Here is a 16,951-nt window from a genome sequence, read left to right on the forward strand (position 1 = left end):
AAATACAGCCCTAGGAAAACTAACAAGTTTTTGGCAGATTACTTACCTTAAATACATCATAAAACCTGAAAAAAAGCCCACCCTTGGTGATTTTATATTTGGGATCTAACTACTGTAAGGAAGGGAGGAAACCCTTGTTTAGGCTGGGGCTCTCCAGAAGCCTGGCTTGTGTGGTCAGCCCTAACTGTGCTGCTCCCCTGGAGCGTGGGGCTCTGCCAGAGCCCACCATCCCTGCTCCATTGTCCAGGTGGCTATTTGTCACTGACTGCTCTATCAGGCCTTCTGGATGATAGCATTTGAGATAGGTTAATCTTGTGCCATTGTACGTACAAATTAGCACAAGGAAAATACCTCATATCCATTTATACATTATGAAACAAAAGGGACAAGTTCTTTGTCAAATAACAAGGCAAAAGTTCTGGCCCATAAAACGTTAGAAGTTCAAGGAGCAGGCGCTTCTACTTTTCGCTCCCTGCGTAAGAACTGTCAGCACTTAGCATGGATCTGCTTATTGATTTCAGCAATAAAGAAGATTAAGTACTGAGTTTGTTCTGGGTCATTTCAGTCCACTAAGCCAAATTCTGATTGCCCACCAGGCCACAAAGATGCCTGACAAATCACATGCCTGAAGGTATAAAAGCATTTGTCTTGAAAGAAATGCAGGATTACTCCTGTGCAACTGAACCTCGGTAAATTATGTCTTGACAAACTGACTTTCAGGATAGAGTTGTACACGCTCCTAGATCTTTAACCTTCTTTGAGGATGGCAGGCTTCATTTCACATTCACATTTTCCACCTCTACAGAGGCTGTGCTTAAAAAGAAAATATATTCATAGGGTACGAGAATTCCATGCACAAGTCATTAGCGTGTGGGAGGCTGAGGAAAGCGGAAAATAACACACAAAGCCAGGCCAAAGAAAATTATCTGCTTTCAGAGGCAAAATTTGGTTGTAAGAAGTTAATACAACTTTGAGATTCTTTTTGCTTTCCTAGTTGAATGTGAGAGAAAGCCTAAATATCAATATGTAAAATCAAAATATTGCACAAATTTGCATTCTTATTCTGACCTCATTTCATATTTTTATTCTCCATTTCTAAGTGTCTGTGGTCCAAAATTACCACAGGGTGCAAATCAATAATACTTTTAATTTTTACTACACCTTTTCTTGATGGACCCTCAAGCTCTTCCGAAGCAATTAAATTAGCTTTACAACACTTTGTTTTGACCTCTGAAAAGGGGCAGCTTTACTAGAAGTGGCTCTATGATTTCTGCTGCTCTCCATTAGCACTGCTTGGAGTTGCACCTTGGTGGCTCTTTCTTCCCTGCTAGAAGAGTAGCTCCATCTACTTTACAGAAAATTAAACATGGTAGTTACAGCTGTATAGGGGAATTTCTGACAAAAATCAAGAAAAGACAGCAGTAATATTAAGTGTAAAAAGCTAAACGATGTATCTTCCTAATGACACACATGCATCCATCTACCTGAGATTTAGGCTGCTCTTAATATGCAGAAGGCAGGCATGCAAAGAGTTAATGGGTGTGTGTTAATCTTGCTGCTGCTAAATGGAGTTACACGTGTGCAGAAAGGGGAGAACAGATCCCTTACTGTTTTACATTTTTTGGATGTAGAGAGTTATATTTCATGGGGGATGAAAAACAAATAAATTTTACTTTAGGAACCCTTCTGTTTTACTTGTGCTATCACTAGTTTTGGCTGCCTCATAGACTGCAGAAAAAATTATTAAACAGGAGAATATCAAATACTTTGCTTGAAATGCAAGACAAATAAATATATGAGAAGGATACTTTCATTGTTCTTTAAAAAATGAGTTTACATTAGCACCGACTATGAAAAATTTACCTTAGATATGCCCCCTCTCTGGGCAGCTTCAGCTATCAGTCCCTGAAATTCCCTCAATTTCTATGGCACATGGAGGAACCCAATAGTTTGAGGGATGCTTACATTTCTCCTGCTCCCCCTCCACTCCTCAAAGTCTGCTTTATCTGCCACAATTCAGCTTAGAAATTCTTTTCCTGCTATAACTGCTTGACAGTTATAGGCCAACAGGGAACTTTTTCCTCTCTTCTACCTCTGTATTCAGAATAACTTATTTCCTTTGCACTCAAATGCAGGCACATAAGCTGTGCTTTGGAGGACTCACCATTCCAGACCTTTGAATGAGATCCATAACTGTGCTCCTTTCTCTGCCAAAGGACAAAGTGCACTGCCACTTTGCAGAAGAAAGGGTTCCTGCCTGGATCACTGCTTTCTGCTATTGCTGCTCACTCTTTTCTTTACATGCAACACCTTTTATCTTCTGAGAAATGCCCCCTTCAATTCTTTTTGTGCTCTTCAAGGGAAGAAGCACCCCTCATTTTCCCTTTCCATTATTACCACCCCACAACTAGAAGCCTTTATATCTGATTTTTGCAGATTTTTAAGACAGACAGATGAACTCTTAGCAGTCTGTTGAAATGTTTTGCAGAGTGAAAAGACATTTTCTTCCGGACAAAGCATCTGTCAGTATGATAGAGTCCACTCAGCTGCTCCCATAATTCAGACTCATATTTTGCTTTTACTTTTCAATAGCGCTAAGTTTGGTACTGCTAAGCACTATTAAGTTTCTGAAGAAGAAAGTTTGAAACAAAATATGAATGATGGACAAAAAAATCTTGACCCTGGGTATGACTTAAGGAATATTGTCATTATTGAGGCAGTAGGCAATTCTTGACCAAAGGAAATGGAAATGAACAGTGGACGATCACGCCGCAGCAGAACCCCCTTCAAGCACCCACTGTGATGCTTCACGGTGTTTACAAAACAAGATGTCATTTCAGACTGATTTTGTAATAATTTACTGCCTGTCTCCTTTCACTGCAAAATATAATGGAAATGAAAAATAGGGCATGCTTTTATGCTTGTTTATTTTTGGAAGTTGTGTATCAAGTCTCACGGAACTGATAGTTATGCAGCAGATAAAGCACAGAGTGAAGCGATGTATAAGATGAACCAGTAACCTCTGCTATAATTACATTGTCTAGCATTTTCCTCCAAGGAAGATTCCTGTGATTTTTTATATTTTTTTTTCTGAGAAGCTCAAATTAATCTGTTTCCAGCAGGCTTTCGAAATTCAGACAAACGTCCTTTATCTCATGAAATTCCATTCAGGTTTGGCTGTGCTGTGCATTTTTCAAGACACATTTTACCTTCTCTCGCTTGCCTCTTCATGAAATGTGATGGGCTACACAAAGTATGTTTAAACAAAACAGCCCCGATACCTATGACCGACATCCCACAAAAGCTGCACAACCTGCAGCAGAAAGACCTGGGAGTTGGAGGTAGAGTGAGAATGGGAAGTGGAGGAAGGAAGCTTACTCGAATGTCTGTCTCTGTGCTACTCAGGACCTGTCAGAGACCTTTCTAGAGCACAAAAACCTCCCTATTACAAGAGTAGGGAGGCAGGGACACACAACCAGGGCTCTCTGGTCCTCCACCTCCTCCTCAGCCTTCCAGGACATGGCAGCAGAACCTGCCTTGATTTTTACAGGGTGGAAGAAAGGAGTAAGGAGAGAAACATGGAGCCAATCAGCACCAACAACCACCCCATAAGATGGGGCAGTGCACTCCATATTTCCATTATGATGGCAGGGCTATAGCAAGAGCAGGTACAAAGAAGATGCTGCCATTCAGTAGGACACCTTGATGGCAAGGACAATGACACAAGTCTGACATCCCTGCTGTCATATTGACAATTCATAGCACCACGCACAACCTCCTCCACTTCATAATAAATAGAAAGCTTTGGAAGGGAGAAAGGCACAAAGAACATGAGAGAGTTGACAAAGTACATGTGACAGGAGAGTTTCAGAGAGGGCAGCCCAGGCAGTATAGTCCCTACTGTCCTGCCAGTGGAATTCAGTTTTTGCTAATGCTTTACATGCGATGCAAATCTTTTCTGCGAAAAAATAACACAAAGCATTAGTTTACGAACTTACACAGAGATGAAAGACTGTTTCATTACATTTTTTACATAGCAGGCATATGTAAGCAACGGAGATCAAGCAGAAATATTTATTTTGTTATCATTATTTTATCTTTGTAGGTCTGTGACCCCAGTCAGCAAACTTTGTTTAAGGAAGTCTGAGTGAACAGGGTCTGTTTCCTATAAACTCATCTCACATCTTCCTGGTCTGGCTTACATTCAGCTCTTTCAGTAACTCCATACCAAGCTCTGAGACAATGTTGTTTACAAATAATTTGAGATAAAACATACGCCTCTCAGTCTTTGCTCAGCTAGTTATTTTAAAATATCTCCTGTTTTAGAATTCAAAATCCTTCCTTCTCATATTTCCTGGACATATACCACCTTTTGAATCTTACTGCAGCAGAGGCTCACCTTGTCTGCAGTTCCTACATAAACAGCCTTTGGAGTGCACAGGCACAGACCATGCTAAACCCTAATGTCCTAGAATAGAAATATAAGGGTTATTTGTTGTAGGGTATTAATCTAGTGAATACCAGGTGCATTATTCCTAATTTCTTTTATATATAAAAGATAATAATGTAGGGTCAACTATTAAAAACTGTTTCTACTAATAACTATTTTGAAAATATTTACAACTTTATTCTAAAAATCAGAAAAGTCACAGTACTCAGAAGGAGGAAAGAAGTGAAATTACAAAGTTTATTAAAGATACAGAGGAAACCAATTGCAGCGGACAGCTAGGAGATAAATTTGCATATGAAATTCTCTGTCAATAAATATAACAGTATGCAGTTATAAAAAATTAATTCTAACTATAAATTTATAGTAAAAACCTCTTTGATATCTGCTACTAATCAGGAAAAAAACCCCAAACTAAGAATCACCATGACTGGTAATCTGGAACCAAATTTCAAGATCAGTGAAAATTGGAAAGTATGTAGCACAGTAGGCAAAAGAGAGACTGAGCATTCAGTGGCAGAATAATGTTTTCTAAGTTCTCATTATGTCATGAACTGAAAACTGGAAGCAGTTATGATAATTTTATCTCAGAAACAGAAATGGAGCAGGAAAAGGTATAGCAAAAAACAATAAAGAGAATCATAGAATGGTCCAGGCTGGAAGGGCGTAAAAAACAATAAAGAGAATCATAGAACAGTCCAAGCCGGAAGGGACCTACAAAGGTCATCTAATCCGACCTCCCCACAGTGAAGGACATCTAATCCGACCTCCCCACAGTCAGCAGGGACACCCCCAACTAGACCAGGTTGCCCAGGGTCTCGTTGAGCCTCACCTTGAATATTTCCAGGGAAGGGGCCTCAACCACCTCCCTGGGCAACCTTTTCCACCACCCTCATAGTAAAGAACTTTTTCCTAATATCCAATCTAAATCTGCTCTTCTCCAACTTAAAGCTATTGCCCCTCATCCTGTCACTGCAGGCCTTTGTAAACAGACTCTCCCAAGCCTTCCTGTAGGCCCCCCTCAGGTACTGGAAGGCTATTATTAGGTCTCTCTGGAGCCTCCTCTTCTCCAGGCTGAACAACCCCAGCTCCCTCAGCCTGTCCTCGTAGCAGAGGTGCTCCAAGCCGCTGATCATTTTAGTGCCCCTCCTCTGGACCCTCTCCATCAGGTCCATGTCCTTCCTTTATTGAGGGCTCCAGACCTGCACACAGTACTCCAGGTGAGGTCTCACCAGAGCAGACTAAAGCGTCAGAATCACCTCTCTAATGGTGAAAGAATGAAAAGTATGGTATAGGTCTGTCTGAGGAGCCATGAAATAGGCTAAGATTTCCTGCCTGGGAAAGAGAGGATTTAAAGCCATATAAAATCAACAGTATTAAGAAGGAGAACATTTATTATTTGTGCCTCATATTACAGGAACTTGCACATAACCAAAGTAGAAATAGAAAGCAGAAATATAAAAATAGAAATAAGGGGGCTTTTGTTTGTTTTGGTTTGCTTATGTGTGCAAAGAAATAGAAGTTATAAAGTATAGTAAATATAAATTATACACCGAAAAAAAGTTAATGACTTCTGATAGAAGGAAAACCACATAAGAAGTTAATCAAGCCATGTATCTGAAGTCATTCTTGTGACTTGATAAGGATTTCCTCTTTCCTGTGGAGATCAGTTTCATTATCCTTTTCGCAAGCTATCTTCTCTTCTCTTTTATAGATTCTGACATATGTCAGATATGCTCATTATAGTTTTCTGTCAGTGAGAGCATGTAATACTGTTAAGGTTGTTAACAACCTTTCTTTAAAAGACATTTAACGTGTTACAAGCATTGTGATACTGTCCATCAGTGTTATAAGATCTCAATATATTAGATTCCCTGAACTAAATATATATATAAACTATAAAGTTGGCAAGTTGTACATTCAGAGACCCAAAGTCTTGCTTGTGTTGAGAAAATATTATTGGTTCCTAAAGTACGGGCCTAAACTTTGTCAATATGCCTTAATTTATTGTTAGAAAACATAGAACAGCATCGAGTTGCTTTACTTTCTATCCCTGCTCAAAAAGTAGCTGCATTACCATCATCATCATACAAAGAAGGGCTTTTACTTGCAGCCAACATATGATTACAGGGGGTTTTAGCTTGGTTGCATTTGTATTTATTTCATTTCCAGTGCTGAGCCTCAGATCAGCAGAGCCTTTTCCTCAAGGATGAGAAAAGGGAAATGACAGGATCCAAACTGATCCACAGTTATCCAGGCTTACTTAAGATCTATATTATTTACAACCAATTTAATTATCAAATCAAAACCAATTTAAAAGAAAATTTTAAATACCCAGCTTTATATTTTTATACTATTTGGCATTGATGAATAGTCAATAAAATAGAGAAACAGTATTTTTTCAAGTATTTATAGTATAATTATACTAATTTACTATAATTTTGTTAATGGCATTTTAATATATTAATGATTAGCATTAAATTCTTATTAGCTGTTATGATAATCAATCACCTTCACCACAACATCATTCTAGATTGACAACTATTGAATTTATAACTGCCCACTAGAAAGAAGAGGTTTTAAGCCAAAAAACATCACTAGCATAGAATTTTTTTATTAGAAGAAAATCAGAGCCACAATATCTAGCAATTCTGATCTTCAAAATTTAGTAGTCTGAAAGATATACCATCTTGATTTCAATATAATATAAATTACTGTTTTCTTTGAAATGAAGAAAAGTGATCTAAGTTGTAAAGGTATGGATTCGTCTTTTTGCATAGGTTTTTCTTTCCCTAACAGATTTTTTTTTTCCTTTTCCAAAATGGAAGTCACCTACATAGAAATTTCACTGCCCTTCCAATCCTCCCCCAAAATCATTTCTGCTCTCCACCCCCAGAGAACAGAAAAAACAACATAGTTGGCAGATTCCTTACACCTCCTTTCCCACCCCCCTTCCTTTACTGGAAGCGTCTTGAAAAGACAACATGAAATGAGAAAAGGCCATCCCATAGGATATGGCAACCTAGAAAACTGTGGCTATTATTTTTGGTCCTGAATTAAGATAATTTTTTCCTAAACCTCATTTTTTTTTTCTTTCAGGATAGAAGAAATTCCATTTTCTAGCCAACTCTAGTGAAAAACTAATTTTCTAGCTACAGGAGGTCCTTTTGAAAACAATATAAATTAACTAGATTGTATTCCTGATGCCTTTTAGATTTAAGGTTCTAAAATAGTGTTTCCATTTAAAGAAAAGTTGCTGGTGCTCATTATAGCCATGAGCTATGAAATCTGAGGCATTGTGGACAATGACTGTTGGCAATCAGTCTGCTTATTGAATAGTAGGGGGCATGTTTTCATTCCTGGTGAAGATAGGAATAAAAAGTATTTTTGAGAGTATTATGCATATACTTTTTACATAAAGAGTTGAAAATTATTTTGTCCCATTGATAAAAGCAAATATTTTATCATTGAAAGACTAGAGAGAATGGCTATTAAGATGGCTGTGCCTTTTGGTGCCATTAACAGTATCATTTGTAATCCCATTTTGATGCACCTGTAAAAGAGTACAGAAAGCAAACTGAGCAAGTATTTCTGGAATGTAACTGAAGATGTGAAACATCAAAAATTAATAAGAAATGGCTGCTGTACCAGATATTTCTTTGAAACTAGAGAGATAACATTTAGTGCACACAGAATGGTTTGTAAATGCACTAGAGAATCCAATTTAGTCCACTTTCTTCAAGGAAGGGAATTAAAAAAATGAATTTATTTCCCAGGTCTGTGAAATTGGAGAGAAAGAATTCTGCATCAGAACAAAATCTTGCAGCTGACTGATTTTCATTATAATATTCTTATTTCAGACTTCAGTCTGTATCTCACCCTTTCTCCCTGCCTCTATAATAGTCATCATGGGAATACGACTGTTGCAGTCATAGTCAATAGGCCTTCTCCATAGTGTTTTCCAGAGATACCTCCATTCCAAACTAATCTGCTGGTGTCTTAATTTTATGAAGATACTCTCCAATTCACCATCTGTTGCCTTTCTGGAAGACATGATCAACCCTGGAAATAAGTATTTCTGAGTACATGAGTAGAGGAAAAATAAAATAGATGACTCAAGCTCATGTAGATATCTTCTCTTGATTTGAAAACCATTTCAGGTCTATTTCCTTTACCAGCTACCAGTTCTCACACAATGTGCAAAACCTTTTGTAAAATCTTTAGCTACATATCCAATTAAGCTGACAGTGTCTCAAGATTTGGAAGTTCCCAGGAAGGCACTGACATCTCCTGCACACAGGCATTTAACAGAACTAAAATGTAGATTTGTCCCTGTGCATGGAATCATCCAAGTGCAGCTTCTGCCTGGAGGGTTCAACTCTTGGAGACCATCCTTTCAACAAGAACTTATTTTAGTGCATTGTTATTATTATTGAGAGATGCTACCTCTCTCTAATAAATCAACATTTTCTGAAGAAAAACAATTCAAGCAAAACATAGAGAGTTGTCTGCCCTTTATCTGTGGACAAAAAAGTTTGTAATGAATCTAACAGTGCAATTTCCAGTTGGTTGAGCCTCTCAGGACTGCTCAGAAGTGGAGGGTATGCTCCAGACAGAACCAGCGAATCCAAGGCAAGTCTTTCTTGTCCATTACATGTCTATGTCTTGCAGGAGAAAATTCATGAGAAGAAGAAACAACTTCATATTTTGTGGTGGTCTTAACAAAGTTACTAATAATACAAAATCAAGGTTGTTGCATGTTCTTTATTAACAACTTTTGGCTAGGAAAATTACATTTTCTCTTAGCTCCCTTAGCAGAACAACACTTTGCAACAACCCTCCAATACTACTACAGATTTTCCTCCCTTCTCACTCCAATGAAAATTTCTTTTTAAATCTCACCGCTGATTCCCCCTTATTCAAAGCAAATTTTTGGATCATGGAGCAAACAAGTACAGTGATGTTCAAGTTAAAACATTTATTTATTCTAGCATTAAAGACTATTTGTCGTGCTTGAGATCTAGTACAACAGGTTGTATGATCCTCTCATTGATAAGACATAATACCTACCCTGGAACACCTAGAGCTGATAAAGAGTGAGCTAGAAGGTGTGAGAACAACTAGAGATTCAGGAGTAACAGAAGCTGTTTACAAATTCTCCTAAAGCTCAAGGGCATAACCCAAGGTATAATCAAATATTTAACAGGAAATATCACGAGTCAGAGTAAGAAAAAAGAAGAGTCTAGAGAGAAGTGAAGGTTGGAAGGAAAGTGTATACTGTATGAGCTGAATTTGTCTTAATGTAGATGCATACAGCCTAAAGCAAACTTCTGTATTTGTATTCAATGGCTGATGTACAATATGCCAGAGATAAAACTCCAGGCATTTTAATTTCAACTTAAGTGATTTTCCTCATTCAAGAGAAACAAACAATTATGGTAATAGTGGGTTTGAAATTCTCTACCAATAGATTGTTCTTAAAATAAGTAGTTTCTAAAAGTGTCTACAAATATTGAGGGTGAAATATGAAATAGAAAAAAAACCCCTTGAAATGGTACCTGCAGCCGAAAAAATATTCAGATTTAATATTGGTAATTTTTAAAATAAAATAATTGGTTTTAATTATGATTTAATTATAATCCTATTATACATAGGATTTGCATGTGAAAATTCTATATAAATTTTGTTTGGGGTATAATTTTTGTATATCTACATATACATACATATGTACACATGTAGCTATATATATGTGTAAACACATAGATAAAAATATTCCTGTGTCTACAGCCAAGCTTAAAGTCCTTACTAATTGTTCACACTGATCACCGTCTTTGGAGGTATTCAAAATGTAAGTTGATGAGGCCCTGAGCAACTTGGCCCTGCTTGAAGTGAAGGGTTGGACCAGAGACCTCCAGAGGCTCCTTCCTACTAGGAAGGGAATCAAGATCTAGCCCTTCTGGATATGCTGTTTCAACTGCTCTTACCCCTGTGTTACTCCATTTTCATCTTTTTCCTTGTTCTTTTGTAAAGGGAACAGAACACCAACATAGAAAGTCTTTTAATTTTTCTCCAGACAAACAAACAACAGAAAAATAGAACCAGATGACTAAAAGAAAAAAGAAGAATACTCTGAGATCTATCTCCTTTGTGAGAAAAGAGAAGACTGGTTGTAAGTTCTCTTCCTCCTTCTGCTACTGCCCTCCTCAGGGAAACTTTATATCAAAGATAGTTGCAGCAGCAAAATTCATGTTAAGATCAACAGAAAAATATAATATAAAATTCAGCTTAAGATTTCTGACAATTAAAAGAATAAAAATTAACTTTTGAGACTTATGAAACAGCCAAAATAGGAATCCTTCTATTGTTCCATCAACTAAAGAATAATTTAAAAATTGATTTTAAGCTCAGCAATTTAAAAGAATTGCTATAATTACTAAGAATTATTATATTACCTTACCTATTAAAAAACTGCCTATCCAACCAGTTGTCTTTGCTTTTCATTTTCTTTTGGGAGGAAATACATTTTGCTTTCTGTTACAGAGCTCTTCGTGAATTAGGCCCAAATATTCAAACTTACTTTGTTGAAGTGCTTGGATTATGGAATTTAACTTGGAGGTCAACAGGTATAAGCTCCAAAAGAAAATAAATGTGCAGGCACATAAATTTATGGTGAAGGAAAGCTATTTGAATATTTTCTAGTAAACAATTGTAACCACGTGCATTAATTTTCCTCAAAGCTGCAGACATTAATTCATGTGCTTAACTGTTCAAAAGGAGTCAGCTGATATAACTATTTTGGCTATTTTCTTGTTTCAAATGAAGAACATTAACATTTTTGAAGGAGCACAGCAAGGTCAAAAACTTACGATGATCAGTGCTAGGTTCTATCCTTCTCATTTTCCATATTAATTATTGCTATATATCTATAAAAATAATTTTCAGGGATTTTTTAGACAGTAAGGTTTCCATGAATACTATTTCTTGAACAACAATAACAGGATAGCATAACAGAGAAGTTAGACTAAGTAGAACCAGGAATTGAATAGCAAGAGTGATTTGTCCTCAGGACTCCTAAATAAATCTTCTAAATCCAAAAGATGGGTTACAATTTCTTATAGTCTGTAAGAAACTTTAGAGTCAAATGAGAAAATACTTTCTGGTTTCTGTTCTGTTGTCTACTCTACAGTTCAGCTGTCTCAGGTGTCCAATATTTTCATCGGCAAGTGAGGTCAGATGAGGCCATTACATCCTCTAAAAATCAGGAGACAGTGCTGCAGAAGGCACCCCTTGATATGGAATAATTATTTTTCTTATTTTTTTTTTCTCTTCTGTTTAACTGGAGTACTCGCTAATACTAAGTGCGTACACACATATTTGCAGGGGCAAGTATGGGAACACAGTGCAGTAAAAGCCACTAATGCTAAATCCCTTGAGACATCAAAGTTCCAGCACAAATTTCATGGGAATGACGCAGAGACTGAGCCGTTCAGATTCCTCCCAACACCTCAGTCCCACCAACTACCTACCACAGCTCTCCCAGCTCAGGACACTGAACTGGAGAAAGCTTGTCCATAAGCAAATGAGTGTCAGTGACTTTAAAATTCGCCCCAGGATATACCCAGGGACAACTTGCTGCCTATCAGCTGTTCCCTTTCCCCTTCAGATCCATGCCCTTCGCAACCCCGAGCCACTTCTGACCACCATGAACAACAATTTTCTTCCACCCGAATGGCAGTAAATTGTACAACTCTCAATCTATTGCACAGAAGATATTTGACCCAGTTCTGGGGTATTTACTTGTCCTTCATGCCCTTTCACACCACAAGGTGATTTCATTATTCACCAATCAGTTTGAAAAAATATTCAGTAAAAACACAATTTAAAACTTGAAATACATGAATAGGTGATTTCTGTTTAGTTACCATCTGGCCAATAACTATACGGAGCCTTAATGATGAAAGAATCTCTCATATTACTTATAAGCAACAACTGTCCTATTAGATTTTCAGGAAGACAAAGGATACTGCGTACATTACCATGAAAAATGCTTCTGATGTCCATAACAATTTAATAATTAAATCACGCCTGTACATAAAGTAAGAGCAGCCTCATTCATGCATCAGTTAAAGATAAGATCCTGAATTTTCCCCTAAACTCCTTAAAAGCAGATTCTTGTTATTTTTAATAGTTAAATGTTTACTAAGTTAAGAAAAAGACTGGGTGTAAGTTTACATATCTTCACTTAAAATTATAATCAGCTGACATTTACTGAATCTTGCTTTCCCTCTTCTAAATGCTAGCACAGCACACCCCAAACTGCGTATCTAATCATAGGTTGCTAAAAATAACCCAATTTAGCTAATGCCAAGAAATAAACCTTGGCATTTCAGATTTAGCGTGTACACATTTAAGACTCTATTGTCAGTCATACCACAAATTTAGTCTAGGACTGAGAAAAGGCGAGAGACCAAAGCCAGCAGAGGTACAACTCATATATCTACCTAAAACACTCCTCATCATCATTACTGCTGGAGAGGAGGGAAGGGAAGGGAAGGTGGGGGGAGAGAAAAACCCATAGCCCTAAATGCCCTCCCTGTTGGCAAATGAGGTGAAAAAAGAAATCATTCACACGTCTAGCTTTCCTATTTAATGTCCATTAAAAAATGCAAGCAAGACCATGCAGCTCTATTTATATATGAATGCAAATAAACAAAGTTCAGCATATCAAGCATATTTTAAAAGATGAAGAAAAACGCACAAGAAGATTTTTTTACAGATCTGGCGCATTTTGATAAACAGAATTGGCACAGTCGACAACTAAATGTACATTTTTAATGATTATCATTTTTTTTACCTCCAGTTTTAGTGCTGAGATCCTGAACGCAGAAAGCTCCAGTGCTGGATACTGCTTGTTTCTTTGCTGGTTTTTCTTTTCTTTCCTTTCTTTTTTTTTTTTTTTTGTTTTAAATTTTATTTTTTGATAGTTTAAAGTACAGAAAGATTCCAAGACAGCCTTACCTAGATGAAGAGAATCTGGAGTTCGGACATAACCTCCCTAAAATCTTTGGTCAATAAAAGAAAAAAAAAAAGAAAAACAACCAAAAAAACCAACCGAAAACCAAAACACAAAATGAAGGAGCAAATAAACAAACAAAAGAGCCCAGTCCCAGTTAGCTCCTGCTAGCATAAAAGTTCAGATTTCGCTACTGAGATCATTGCTCTATTCTAAGCAGTTTTGCTCAATGTGTGATTCTAACAAAAACACCCTCTTGCAGCTGGAGGGAGCCTTAACTAAGCACGAGCCTGTCAAGCTTTTCCCAGTGACTTCTGTCTACTAAATTCAGACTGATGTTTTGTGAAAGGGGCCTCAACAACCAGGCCCAGATTGCCTGAAAAGTATTTCCTGCCTTTGAGAGAGAGGGAGAGGGAGCGAGCCTGCCTCTGCCTGCGCCAGGGAGAGCGCGCACAGGGAGGGGGGAAAGGAGGGGAAAAAAAAAAAGACGGCAAGAACGGAGCATTTCAAGACATTCAGCTTAATCCACTGCTGGGCTATTTCTATCAAAGGGGAAGATCTGTGCTACAGCTACGCAATGTAAACAAGTTTTCCAACCCCTCCCTCCTGTTGTGGTTTGTTTTTTTTTCCTTTGAAAAAATATTTTATACATCTCTCGAGTTCGCGCAAAGATAACAGTTAAGCAGAACAACAGGAGAAAGTCTCTGAAACGCCTGGTCTTCGGTACCAGGTAGTGAGAAACAAGCGGAGAACAACATGGTCTAAACTCAGTTAACACACAGCATTGACAAAGGGTCTGGTGCTGTTCTGACGAGCAAATACACAGAGTTCGATAGATACCGTTTATACGCGTATGCTAAAATTGTCTTCCTACTCAAGAGAATAAGCTGGACCTGAGAAAATAAAGGCTATGGTTTAAACGCAGTCATATTGCAGGCAGGGGTATATGTTGCATTACCTCTTCTGAGAATCCTCCAGTCACACAAATCCAACTCTGCAAAAGCACAAGGACAGACTCCATCTTGATCATATTAGTATTTTGCTGACATAAAACACTTGTAACTACTTCGTTCCAGTTTGACAGGGTGCCTGAATCACGTCTCCAGAGTAACCTACAGCATCTACATCCTTCGCTCTATACAAATTTAGCGAATATCATCTGTTTATCTTTTCTGCTTTCTTCTGCCTCCTCTGAATGACTTCCTCTTAGCTGTTCCAGCCTGAGAACTTGGATTACCATTTGGTTTTGATTAAAACCAGACGGACAGCGCTGTAGAAGTTTGAGGGTAAGCTAATGGAAATGACTAGCATGGCTTTAATTAGTGTATCTACTAATAATAAATATTAGCTGCTCATATAATAAAACACATGCAAAAAACATCTTCGATCACTGGTCTCATATTTAGGTGAAATAATTTTTATTTCATTTAATTCAATGTGAATCATATCGGTAATGACCATGTACGATTTCCAAATTACAGGGTGAAGTCAACTCTTTTTTTCCCTTTTCTTTGAAAAAAGAAGTGTTAATTGTCTTCCCAGATGGGTTGGTCACACATCATCTACCTTTTGATGGCCCCTTCAGCCAGCGCACACCTTCTTTATTAACTATGGCTCTGAGTAAATGATTTTACCATTACTGATCAGGTTATTGATTGGAATCTTTGGCCTTTGGCTGGCCTTCAGAGGAGCTATAGAGATACAGAGGTAAGACACCACATACGCTACTCTATGCAAAATAATGCCTGGACATTTAGTGACCAGAAAGTCTCCATGCAGCAGGCCTGCCGCAACTGGGACAGGATATTTATTCTGAAAAGAGATAGGAAACCTTCATAATTAGTAACTGCTGATACACGGGCTTTCTACCAGCCTCCAACAACTGCCTTTTAACTGTTTATACACTGCCTTCATTAGCTCAAGCGAGTCTCCTTGAGGGCATTTCTTTAGTCAAAGAAAAGCCAGCCCCATAGGGCTGTCTCCAGCTCCCACTAATATGGTCATATCTGGAGCTAATTTGTCAAGCTTTAGTTCCCCAGCATGTGGAACTTTGTGCTAAAGTCTGCTAAATTCGCCAATGTGGTCTTCATTGTCATACACGTAATTTTATACATGCATTTTTCAGCCTTAAAATTACAGTATTAACTTTAAAAGTTAGTTACAAAATTATGCAGGCCCAAATGGGAGTGGGTTTGAAATTTTTCCCAGTAGCTTTCATGTACATGGATAGCAGAGGTAGAGAACCTTAAGTGGAATGACTTACCAACCTAACCTCTACATCTTCAAAGACAGAAGTCTTTGAAGCCCATAAAAGGAAATGGCATATGTGGTGGTAAACTCTGAACAGACAGAAGTGCAGCCCCAGAGGTAAATAACTTTTCAGAATTATTTTTAACTATATTTGGCCAGTCCAAGATCTGAATGCAAAACTTTTACTCTACTTATAAAATGTGATTTATACTATTTTCCTGAAAGATTTCCAGTTTGGAATTCAGTGAATAAATTACAGGCTGCGAAGCGACACATTTTATTTGCAATTATGCAATTGCATAAATTGTACAATTTTGAAATTTATTTTTATGGGAATCAAAATAAAACAAAAAGCCTTTAGTTTCCTTACAGTTAAAATTTACTAAGAATGTTGTTTTTTACAATACCAAAAAAGTGATGAAAAGTTGGAACACACTGTTGCAAAAAAAAAAAAAATATATATTTCAAGACAGAATTTTAATTAAAATGTTTTTTTCCCTAATTGTTTTTCTTCAGCTAAACTTCACTTAATTTTCCAGCAGGAAATTTGATTTAAATAAAATAGCTTTGGGTTTTTCACAGAAGCTGCTCACAGGAATAAGACAAATTAAAAAATGTGGAAATGAGGATATTTTTCAAAGTTATGAAATTATTAGGACATGGTCTTCTCTGTGAAACAGTTTCACAAAGACAACTTAATTTCAAATATTCTCTAATGCCTGATGAATAACTAAAAAAGAAAAAAGGAGGCCATCGTAGACAATGTCTATCCATTTCCTGTCTGTCTAGGAAAACTGGGGACAGGCTGTCTCCTATATATCTTTTCCTGCTATCACATCTACAGAAAGGAGGAGAATAACCAGAGTTTGAATACTTGTTCTAAGATGCTTTAATAAAAATTCATAATGATACCAATAAAAAAGCATTTAACAGTATTTTATAGTGAAAAAAGAAAAGAAATAACACATGGAATAAGAACACCTGAGTCTGAAAACTGTAATAATTCTGTTGGGCCTTGGACAATTAGTTGAACTGAAAAAGTAAAAAGAAGAATGAAGGAGTGACAAGGAACAAGGGAATTCACTAAAAAGGTAAGTTAGTAGCACTCCTGTACTTTGTATGCATAGGTGAAATGCACTTCAATTGCAGTCAGACTGACTATACTAAAATGTTAGAATTTAGTTCCTCCTATTTCTGAGCTTAAACCAAACACAAAGGTGGTCTGTTTTGGTGATACCCTT

At 37.3% G+C, this 16,951-nt stretch overlaps 1 protein-coding gene across 2 annotated transcripts in view; it reads right to left on the reverse strand.

Moving 5' to 3' along the window:
- DLC1 (DLC1 Rho GTPase activating protein) overlaps positions 1-13,712 on the reverse strand; it is a 226,116-nt gene extending 212,404 nt beyond the window's left edge. The window contains exon 1 of one of the 2 annotated variants that reach the window (XM_014945601.1): positions 13,466-13,712. The gene's annotated coding sequence lies outside the window, so the exon portion shown is untranslated. Of the gene's footprint in view, positions 1-13,301; positions 13,392-13,465 lie in introns of those variants that run through there. The other variant, XM_014945600.1, reaches the window with a different exon arrangement.
- Positions 13,713-16,951: the final 3,239 nt, after the last annotated feature.

The sequence above is a fragment of the Calidris pugnax genome, unplaced genomic scaffold, assembly GCF_001431845.1.
Source record: "Calidris pugnax isolate Ruff unplaced genomic scaffold, ASM143184v1 scaffold58, whole genome shotgun sequence".
NCBI lineage: Eukaryota > Metazoa > Chordata > Aves > Charadriiformes > Scolopacidae > Calidris > Calidris pugnax.